General features: G+C 42.1%; 1 pseudogene; it reads left to right on the top strand.

Moving 5' to 3' along the window:
* The first annotated feature begins 7821 nt into the window (after window positions 1–7821).
* Window positions 7822–8874, top strand: LOC108390053 (solute carrier family 35 member E3-like; annotated as a pseudogene).
* The last annotated feature ends 701 nt before the right edge of the window (window positions 8875–9575 follow it).

Raw genomic sequence — 9575 nt, forward strand, 5'->3', positions numbered from 1 at the left:
TACTAATGATCACTTCTCCATCTCTAAGTACACACCAACCTGTTCTAGAATACTAAGAATTACTAACATGTCTGTCAGTTCATCTATATTTTTCCCCTTTGGAGATACTGTGCCATCATTTACACAACATGTGTTCTCTTCTCATGTTTTCTTGAAGAAAACAGACTGTGAGGTAGCAATGTTATTTATATATACCCCCTGAGTATCCTGAGATGAAATTTATTACCATCAATAGACACAAACACACCAAGAGCAGTTTATACTTTCTTACAAAGCTTTTTTTTCACTTACCCTAGTAAATATGTGTTCTACTTGTTCCTGTCTGAAACATCATTTTCCTCTCAGAGAAGACAAGTACGAATTGGGAGTTTATGATCTAGGGAACTCAAGAACCTAGTTGTCCTCTATGCAAAACTTTTTGTGAATATTCATTATATGCTGCTTTTCTCTTCTTCCTTCACCCCTTCACCACTTAACATTTCTTTCTGAACATGTGTTCCCTCCAAAACCCTTTTCTATCTTTGATCTCTAGCTTAATAAGATTCTCTAAAAGGTCCATGACCCTCTCTATATTAATGGAAATGAAAAAAATATCTCTTAACTTTACTTCTGGTGCACAGCTGAATTCTGTGTGTAGTGAGATATTCAATAGATTTTGGTTGAGTGAGTAAATGAATATTTTAGTGTTCCATCTTTTCCAAGAAAAGGAGCTACAGTTTTTTCATTTTCATTCATGGTACAAATGTGTTTTAAAAGAAAAGAGTCCTTTCCCTCTCTGAGCTCTTTTTAAGCTTTAGCTTTTCTGACTCTATGCTTGTGTGAATGTTGTACTGTTTTGTAGAAATCCTATTACTTTTCTGATCTTCTTACCTTTGTTCCAGTGAGTTCAGATTGATGGGTCTGATTAAAATAATGCTTCTCCATCCTGGTGAATGATCTTTATGCACAGCAAAGAGCCCATGCATGGGTGGCCCTTGACAGTGTGCTACTCAACACGTGCCTTTTCCAGAGGACCACTGGCAAGGAGCATAATTGTTGGCAACCTCCTGGCAGCTGTGCATTCAGCTCTACTCCAGTGTTCACACAGAGGCCATGCTTCCCTCAGGATTCTCCCAGCCAAAGCCAATGCCGGAATTTCCTAATGAACAATTTCTGTTCTGTTGACTTGGCTGAGATGTCCTCAAAGCCATCCTACACAACTATCTCAGTACAGCCTACCTCGGTAACTCCACTCCTGAGGGTGACTCTGTCCCTTACTTATTTCTCAGATGCAATGTGGTGTAATGGAATGGAAGAAAGGAAGTCAGAGGCTCCAGACCTGGCCTGCCAATTGATTCCCTATCTTTCCCGTCATTGGCTTTCCAAATTCTCAGTGGGGAGACTGGGAAGACCCAGGGCAAGAGCTATTTCCCTTATCCGAGCTATTTCATCCTTTGGGGAGCCCAAGGTGATTTCTTTTGCCCTTGGATGTTATATTCTTTTTCATTTTGTCTTCATCAACAAAACTATGAAAAATGAGACTTGAAATGATGACATCTACCGTTCTTCCATTCTAGGATGTCTTTTTCTATCTCTATCCAATGTCTGCTTGGGAAACAATGCTCAAACCTCACAGATGTTTTGAAAAAAACATCAGCAATGAAAGATTCTTGTGTTTGAATTTATGTGGCTTTTTCGGAATTTCCTTGGATGAGAGGCCAGCTTCTGACACTGCCTAAGACGGGACCAGCCAGCAGCATGCGGAACTCCAGTGCTGGTCAATAAACAGACTGGGGTAAAACATTTAAAAAACAGAAGAAAACAAAATCCAAGCCACTAGCATTTGAAAAGACAGGCGCTTTGGTTTCTCCCGATGACCTCTGAAACACTGATTGTTAAGATTGTTAAAGCAGAAATAATCAGAGTACAAGCTGCGAAGTGGTGATACAACATAAAAGCCATTATAAAATATAAAAGCCAATACTGAGGGAAATGTGATTTCCAAAAAGACAAACTATTATAGTATTTGTTGCCATGTTTGATTGTTGTCATGCCATCAAAGGTTAAAAGCCTCCAAAATGCAGGCAATTATTATTAATCTCTCTAATTATGAAACCAAAGTCTTTGTTCCATATGCTATAAATTTCTGTAATAAGTAAGCATGATGGTGGTTTTGTAGTCTAAGGAATCCTTTTAAAGCTCCTCACGTCTCTCCCTTCGGGGAGCCCTCCATTCGGCCAATGACCAAAGTCTATGGGTTAGTCAGGTTTCCCTTCCCAAATCCTCTTTGTTCCGGTCCCAGGCATAAAATGTCCTGCCTATCTCTACATGTGGGTTTACAGAAAAGATCTACTGATGTAGTAAACCAGCTACTTTCCCTCTTAATAATTTCCCACTCAATTTGCTTCCTGGACATAGTGGGTATAACTTATTTGTAGGACTTTGGAAAAATACCAGGGTAGAAAGGACAATTTGAAGTCTATGTTTTAAGATCTGCTCAGCTGGATAAGATACCAAAGCAGATTTCATTTCCTCACCAAGGAAGTTCACCTTATGTGCCTAGTATTATTATACATCAGAATGAACACACACTGCTACTTAGAATTCTGTTGTCCATAAGGACAACATGTTAGTCATTCTCACATTTCAGCAATGCTCCCAACATCAAAAACATTTCCATGGTCTCAACCTGGGGAACTGACTCTTCTCTAGGCTTTTCTTGCTTGGAATGGAAACATGGCTTCAATTTAGTCTAACAATAAATAATAAGAAGAATCTAATTTTGGTGCTTTCCTATGTGTGTGTGTGTGTGTGTTTGGGGAGGGGAGGGTGTCAGTCCTGGAAATGCTGGACCGAGTTTTCCAAAAAGTAATCTGAGAGCCAGACACGAATTACCTGTAATTAAAAAAGAGTAAAGAATAAAAAGGATGCAGAGTTGGGGGTATCTGTTCCCCTATTTCTTCCTACTCCCTGTTGTCATTTTTTTTAGCTTTTGGCTTAAGTGGCACCTACCTAGGAAACCCTCCCTGACTGGTGTGGCCACACAGTGGTTTCTCTTATTCATTTCTGTTAAGTACTTAATCAAGATTTGCCCCTGGATCATCCCATACTTAAAAATTTTTCCCTAGTTGTTTCAGTTAGATAACACTGCTGGTGGTGATGGTGATTTTTGTCATTTTATCCCCTTTTGTATTTATTATTTAATAGGTGTAGCAGGAGTACCTGATCATTGAGTAGGCACTTCAGCAGCTCTCTAAGTCCTTGTTACTCAGTGAGTGGTCTGAGGACCAGCAACACGGAGGTCGTCTACGAGTTCCTTAGAAATGCAGGATCCAGGCTCAGCCCAGGAGCGAACTATGAGCTACATTATTAGGAGATCTCTGGGTGGTTTGTATGCCCATTAAAGCTGTCCCTCTCTAGTGCTTACTTTTATACACCACTTCACTGATGATTAACCATAATCTCTTGGCTTTTCATGCCCATGGGAGCCACGTAGGACTTGTGTGTCCCATGCATTTTATACTGCCTTGGGCTGTTCAGTATTGTTTCATATGTTAATCGATATTCACCAGCAGATTCAAAGTTCCTTGAGGGAATTTTCTACCCTTGTGTATCTTTTTAAATCTCACTGGGGCTGGGGCCGTTGTAGTACTCATTAAACACCAGCTAATACTCAAGAATCAACCACCCACGTGTGAGACATTCCACAAAGCGTTCTCACGCATTATCTCACTGAATACTCACAATAACTCTGTGAAGTAGCTTCTATTCTTTCTTCATTGTATAAGGAGAAAACCGGAGCCTCAGAGAACAGAGTAAACTGTTAATAGATGCGAACTCATGTCTGTGTGACTCAGGAGTCTGAGGTTTTAGCCACTATGCTATATTGCTCTCTGATTTATGAATAGATGAAACTTGCTTTTGGAAGGAAACAAATCTATTTGGTGTTAATCTGATACAATGGAACTGAGGCCTGCTTTCTTCTGGCCAAATGCTGTCCTGATAGAAATATTTCTCAAAAGAAAAAAAGCGATCCTTTCTTTTCACCCACGCCCCGCTACCCCCCAGTCTTCTCCACATCCCTCTTAATCCATTTTTCTCCCTCCTGCTGTGTTTGTTAATTTCCTTATTCCATCTTTTTTCTCTTTTTGGTTTAAGACCCCAGTCCGTGTCTTAACCTTGCTCGAGTCCTCCTGGCCTCTCAGCACTCCCAGGAAAGTACTTGGACCGGGCTGGCCCGGGGGCACCACGTGAGTCGCTTTTTCAGGTCACAGACGGTCTGAGCTTTCTCCGCCCGAGTGGATGTGTTTGCAAAGTGGATGGATGACCTTTCATTCCCGGACACCCAGAGGGCCAATCAGTCTGTTCAGAAAACTGAATAAAGTGCTTGCCACTTGAAATGAGAGTAAAGAATAAGTAACGATAAAAATAAACTGACCCTAAGCCCCTCAAAGCCCCAACAAAGCTGAAGTACTCGGTGTTTTAGGGCATCCTGAGGCTGGCAGATGGAGGAGCCTTTTCTCGTGCTTCCTCCAATAATGTGAAAAATCACCTCCCGCCAGGCCAGCGAGCATGTGCACATTTGTACCCCAGCCACACACTGCCCCCGGCATGTTCTCTTCTCTTAGAGAAGCACTGGGGCCATCATTTCCACTCGGGTGGCTGGCAGGATGCTTACGTAACCATCCCCTGACAGAAGCCACTGACCTACGTTCTGGATAACCACACTGCCTAGACAGATGTGACCCTGAGGCCTTGGGGCACCCAAAGCAGCTATGTCAGAAGAGATCCCGCAATAAACTTGGACTCCAGAGTGGGCCAGGAGCAAGGATAGGTAGTGCTCTGGGAGAACCCCCAATGGGAAAGAGACTGCTCAGGTGGCTGTCCACTCAGCAGGGTCCCCAGGGATGTGCTGATGGCACAGCAAAGCAAAGACATGAACGCCTTCTGCCTCGGAAGGCCAGTAAGTCACACCTTATGCACATGGCCATCGTAAATGATTTCTGTGTTTGGGAACCTTCAGTCCAGACCATTTTTCTCAATCCGTTTGGTAAGCACCCAGAATTATGAAGTGGGGAATCTACATGGATCACCCAGCTAGGGAATTCACTCTCTCTCTACAACCCTGGGGAGATCAGAGGTTTGCCAGTTCTGAGGGTTTCCATCTACTTATGCAGTGGGTTGGACTAGCTTTGCTGGCCTCTCAGGTGGCGTCATATTCTAGCATTCTCTGATTCTAGTTACCTCACCTTTAGGCTACTGCTTCTCAAACTCATGCCATCCACTTCAAACTGAGGAGAAAAAGAGATATGACTAAAGATGAATTTCTGCCACATAGAACAAGACTCTTCTTCCACATCTGCCTATATCTTTGAATTTACCAGTGACAACCAAGCACACCTGAATACGGCTGGAAACCCTCCCCCCCAGCTCTATGGATCCCTGTCAATGAACTTGTCCAAAACCTAAAACATGTCCATTGAATACTTCATTCAGACTGGGCTCTCTCAGCCTCCTCCTGTGAATAAGGAGGAAAATTAATTTAAAGGCCTTTTCTAGAAGAAATTGACTTTGCACTCCAGCCACTGACCTAAGTATTAAAATTCAATTAAATTAGGAGAGATCACAATTAAGATGAGATTTAATTATTCCTCATTTTATGTAAATGAGATTTCTGATGACAAAGAATCAAAGCAGCTCATCCCAGTGCTGTTTTGTCTCTTCTTTGCTAACTCCCTAATCTCACAAGCCAACTGGAAGAAATGCTTCTGGAAATTCAAAGGCTGAAATAATGAAGCCATTCAGCTCTTCCCCAGAATGCGATAGATACTACCGCTACACCAATTGTTTTCTACCTCAGAGCTTATTTTATTTCAAAGTCCCACGTGCATCTAAGTTCTTAAAAAAGGTCACTCATATTCATAGTCCTGAAAGAATTCTAAAGTGATTTGAAAAACATTTCTACATCTTGTAGAAATTAATCCTGGTAGAAGTCTGTTCTTACATAGTCCATTCTATACTCTGCCAAATATATATTTAAGTAGGGAGCTCAAATCACATACATAATAGTCATTATCCCAGTTGGGAGGGGGGAGATGAATTTCAAAAATCAATTTAGAGCCCAATTTTTTAGTGAATTCATTCAAAAGCAAAATCATAAGACCAGTTGATCTATTACTGCTAGTCACATCATAATGTTATGTAATAAGCCACCCCAACAATCGGTGGCTTTCAGTAATAGGCATTTAATATCATTCTTTCATTCCTAGAGATTCTTTTTTCTCTCTGTTCCTCAGCTTCTTTGTTTCCCTGTTCTCTAATTTCCATTTCAACCATCTTCTCTGCATGATTCTACTTTTAAATCCCTCCATTGTGTGTTTCATTTTAGATACTGTATTCTTCAGCTCTGAGTGGCTGTTTTTCAGGTTTTCTACCTCTTTGTTGAAGTCCTCTCTGAGATCATAAATACTTTTCTGTAAATCTGTGAGCATGTTTATGACATTGATTTTGAAATCTTTATCAATAATACTGGTGATTCTCTGTTTCATAGCCCTCTGCCTGGGGTTCTGTCTTGTTTGTTTGGGTCATATTCCTCTGCCATATTCCTCCCCACCCCTTCTCTGGGCTTTCCACTTCTGTGGCTATGTGGTCCTCACTAACCTCTCTCTACAGAACAGCACCCCCAGCTCCTATTAGCAGGTCAAGGGCATAGCCATGGTGGCAAGTAGCTATCATAGCCATCTAGAGGAAGGTAAAAGCAGTTGTTTCACTGGTCCACAAATGCAGACTAAGGCACACAAACCCAGCAAGGAGGCCTCTGAAGACCCCCAGAAACCACATCAGGATCGGGAATGCACAGTGCCCAGCCCCTGACCCCCTCCGTGCCAGTCATTTTTCAGGGTTTCTGTGTTTCTTCCTTTGTAGTAGATGTCTCTGTTATGTTTTCTGGCCCTTTTCTGTGTGGTCCTCTCTTCCTCCTCAGGTGTAGGGAGTCTGTTCTGCGGCCCTCAGGTCATTTTCAGGTCTAGTTGCGTTTGCTGTATTTTCCACTTTTATGTGTTTTGGGGAAGAGGTTTTTGTCTGCCTTCCTATTTCCTTCATTTTAATCCTCTAAAATGAGAACCACTGTTTTATAGTAAACAACAAGTCATTCAGATAGAAAGCACACATATTCCTGAACTTATACCAGAAACTTTTCTTGAAGAACAGTTTAAATTAACCTTAAAACAGAAATCTAACTGAAGTATATTAAAATATACAGGATTTGTTTGGTTTTGTTTTAACTGAAAAGCACACATACTCATTAAACAGTTTACAAAATTCATAAAAGGATTGTCCTGGCACCTAGATGAGTGACTGTAACTCACCATCACTAACAACACAGCACCCATCCTATGCCAGGCATGCCCTGTGAGCTACACATTCTCATTCATCCTCACAATCACAGGAACTAGCTACTATTAATATTGTCTTTTTACATATATAGAAACTGAGGCACAGAGAGTATAAGTAACACTCCTGAGGCCTCACAGCTAGCAAGATTCAAGCTAGGACTGAAGCTGCTTGCATTTGCTGCCTCTCAGAAAGGAGGTCCCGACTCTGCATTCTATTAAATCATATATCATTTCACAGTTTATGATTTTCCTCAGGACATTAAACCTATTTTTTTGCACCAACAATTATTATCAAAGAGAGGGGTTGAATAAAACCCCCTAGAGAATAAGCAGATTGATATTCTACCAGGTAGAATCTACCACATCTGCCTGTATCACTCCTGATTTAAGTGCTAACCCAGGACAGTTGTGCTGTTTTCCACAGCATCACTACTTGGACAAAGCAGAGATGCCCAAGTAAAGTGATCTGAGGAATTCCAAACCCTTTGTAAACTAAATATCTACACCTGCCCAACAATAAGACCTGAATGTGTCCTTTGTAATTTTTGTGTACTCAGGAGTCTGTCACTAGATGGGGTGGCGGTGGAGCAGATACCTGCTATAGTGGTGGCTGTTCACCTGGAAGCTGACAGGTGTGCACCTCTCCCAGGCCAGGCAGCAGGTGCAACCCCACTGGGCTCCTTCCCAGCCTGCTAGCATCCCTCTGCATCATGCCCCTCAATAAAAGAATTCCCAGTGTGAGCTTAACCCTGGTGCATCTTGTGGCCACTTGGCTAGGCCTGTATGTCTGCCGGAAGTTGGATCCAAAAATCTGCTGGGCCACACACCCCTTCTCTGGGCTTTCCACTTCTGTGGCTATGTGGTCCTCACTAACCTCTCTCTACAGAACAGCACCCCCAGCTCCTATTAGCAGGTCAAGGGCATAGCCATGGTGGCAAGTAGCTATCATAGCCATCTAGACCTTCTGCCACAAGAAGAATTCCTCCACCAGAATACAGCTCAACACTAGATGCAATCTTAAATTCTTATTGTGATGAAGTTTAATGTCCTCAGAATGATGTTTGCTGATGTTTCAGTGACACCCCTTTACTCAGTGTGGGTAGGAAGCAAACCACTTGAGCTGCATGTAAATGCCATGCAGCTACAGAACAATCAGGCACCGATGTCTTCTGTTTTGTTGATGGTGCCTATGCTCTTCCCTGAGTCAGTCTGTGGAGGAGAAATATGTGGCCTCTGGGCAGTTCCTGCTTTGCTTCTGGTGCTGCTGGTCTCTGGAATAATAGCTGTTATGGTGAACTTAGCAATTTATTGGATCCCTGGGTGTACTTGTGACACGTTTGGGCACTTCCAGTTCGGACTTACTTTATTGGAGGACATCTTTTCTTTAAAGGTCCACTGTCAGCTGATCAGGGTCCTGACATTTTATGCAATTATTTGGTATTTTTGCCTATGCTATTTTAAAATGAGTGAACAGGAAGGAAGGGAGCATGAGTTGGTATGAAGTACTCAACTGGGTTTCTGTGGAGCAAAGAAAGTCACTGTAAGAAGTTAAAAAATGGTAAGTATACCGATTGCTTTAAAAAAATGTAAGGAAAAAATCACGTTGCAAAATTTTCTGAATAGTAGTTTGCAAGATGGAAGACAAAGGAAATTTTATTCTTAAGTGTGAGCCTTATATTTAGAGTACTTTTTTAAATTTAATTCTTTAAAATAAAAACAGTTCATACTTTTTTACATACATGAATGTATGAAGTGCAAGCACCCATGTGTTACCTTACATTTACGTATTCGCTTCTTCTAAGACACAGTCTTACCAATTCCTACCTGTTTCTGGGCCCTATTCTGGGCGAGGGAATGAGCTGGATCCAATCCTTGGCCTGGAGAGTTCCTGGCCTGGCAAAGCCGGGTGTTTGAACCTGACATTTGAGGCCTTCGTCCACCTGCTCTTTCCCACAGCTGGCCCTATTTTAGTCAGTCTTGCATTTTGGCAGGTGTACAATGTCCTGCTCACCAGACTTCCCTGACTCTTCTCTGCCCACACAGTTTGAATCCCTGTATCTCAAGACTCAACCTATGGGTAATGTAGTTCATTGGAGACCCCCTGAGCTGAAAGTCTGGAGGCTTGGACCTGCCACTGCCTTCTTTCCCCTAGTCTGAGTGGCCACACATCTGAGAAATCTGAAAAGTGGGCATTAATCATGT

The sequence above is a fragment of the Manis javanica genome, chromosome 14 (assembly GCF_040802235.1).
Source record: "Manis javanica isolate MJ-LG chromosome 14, MJ_LKY, whole genome shotgun sequence".
NCBI classification, from domain to species: Eukaryota; Metazoa; Chordata; class Mammalia; order Pholidota; family Manidae; genus Manis; species Manis javanica.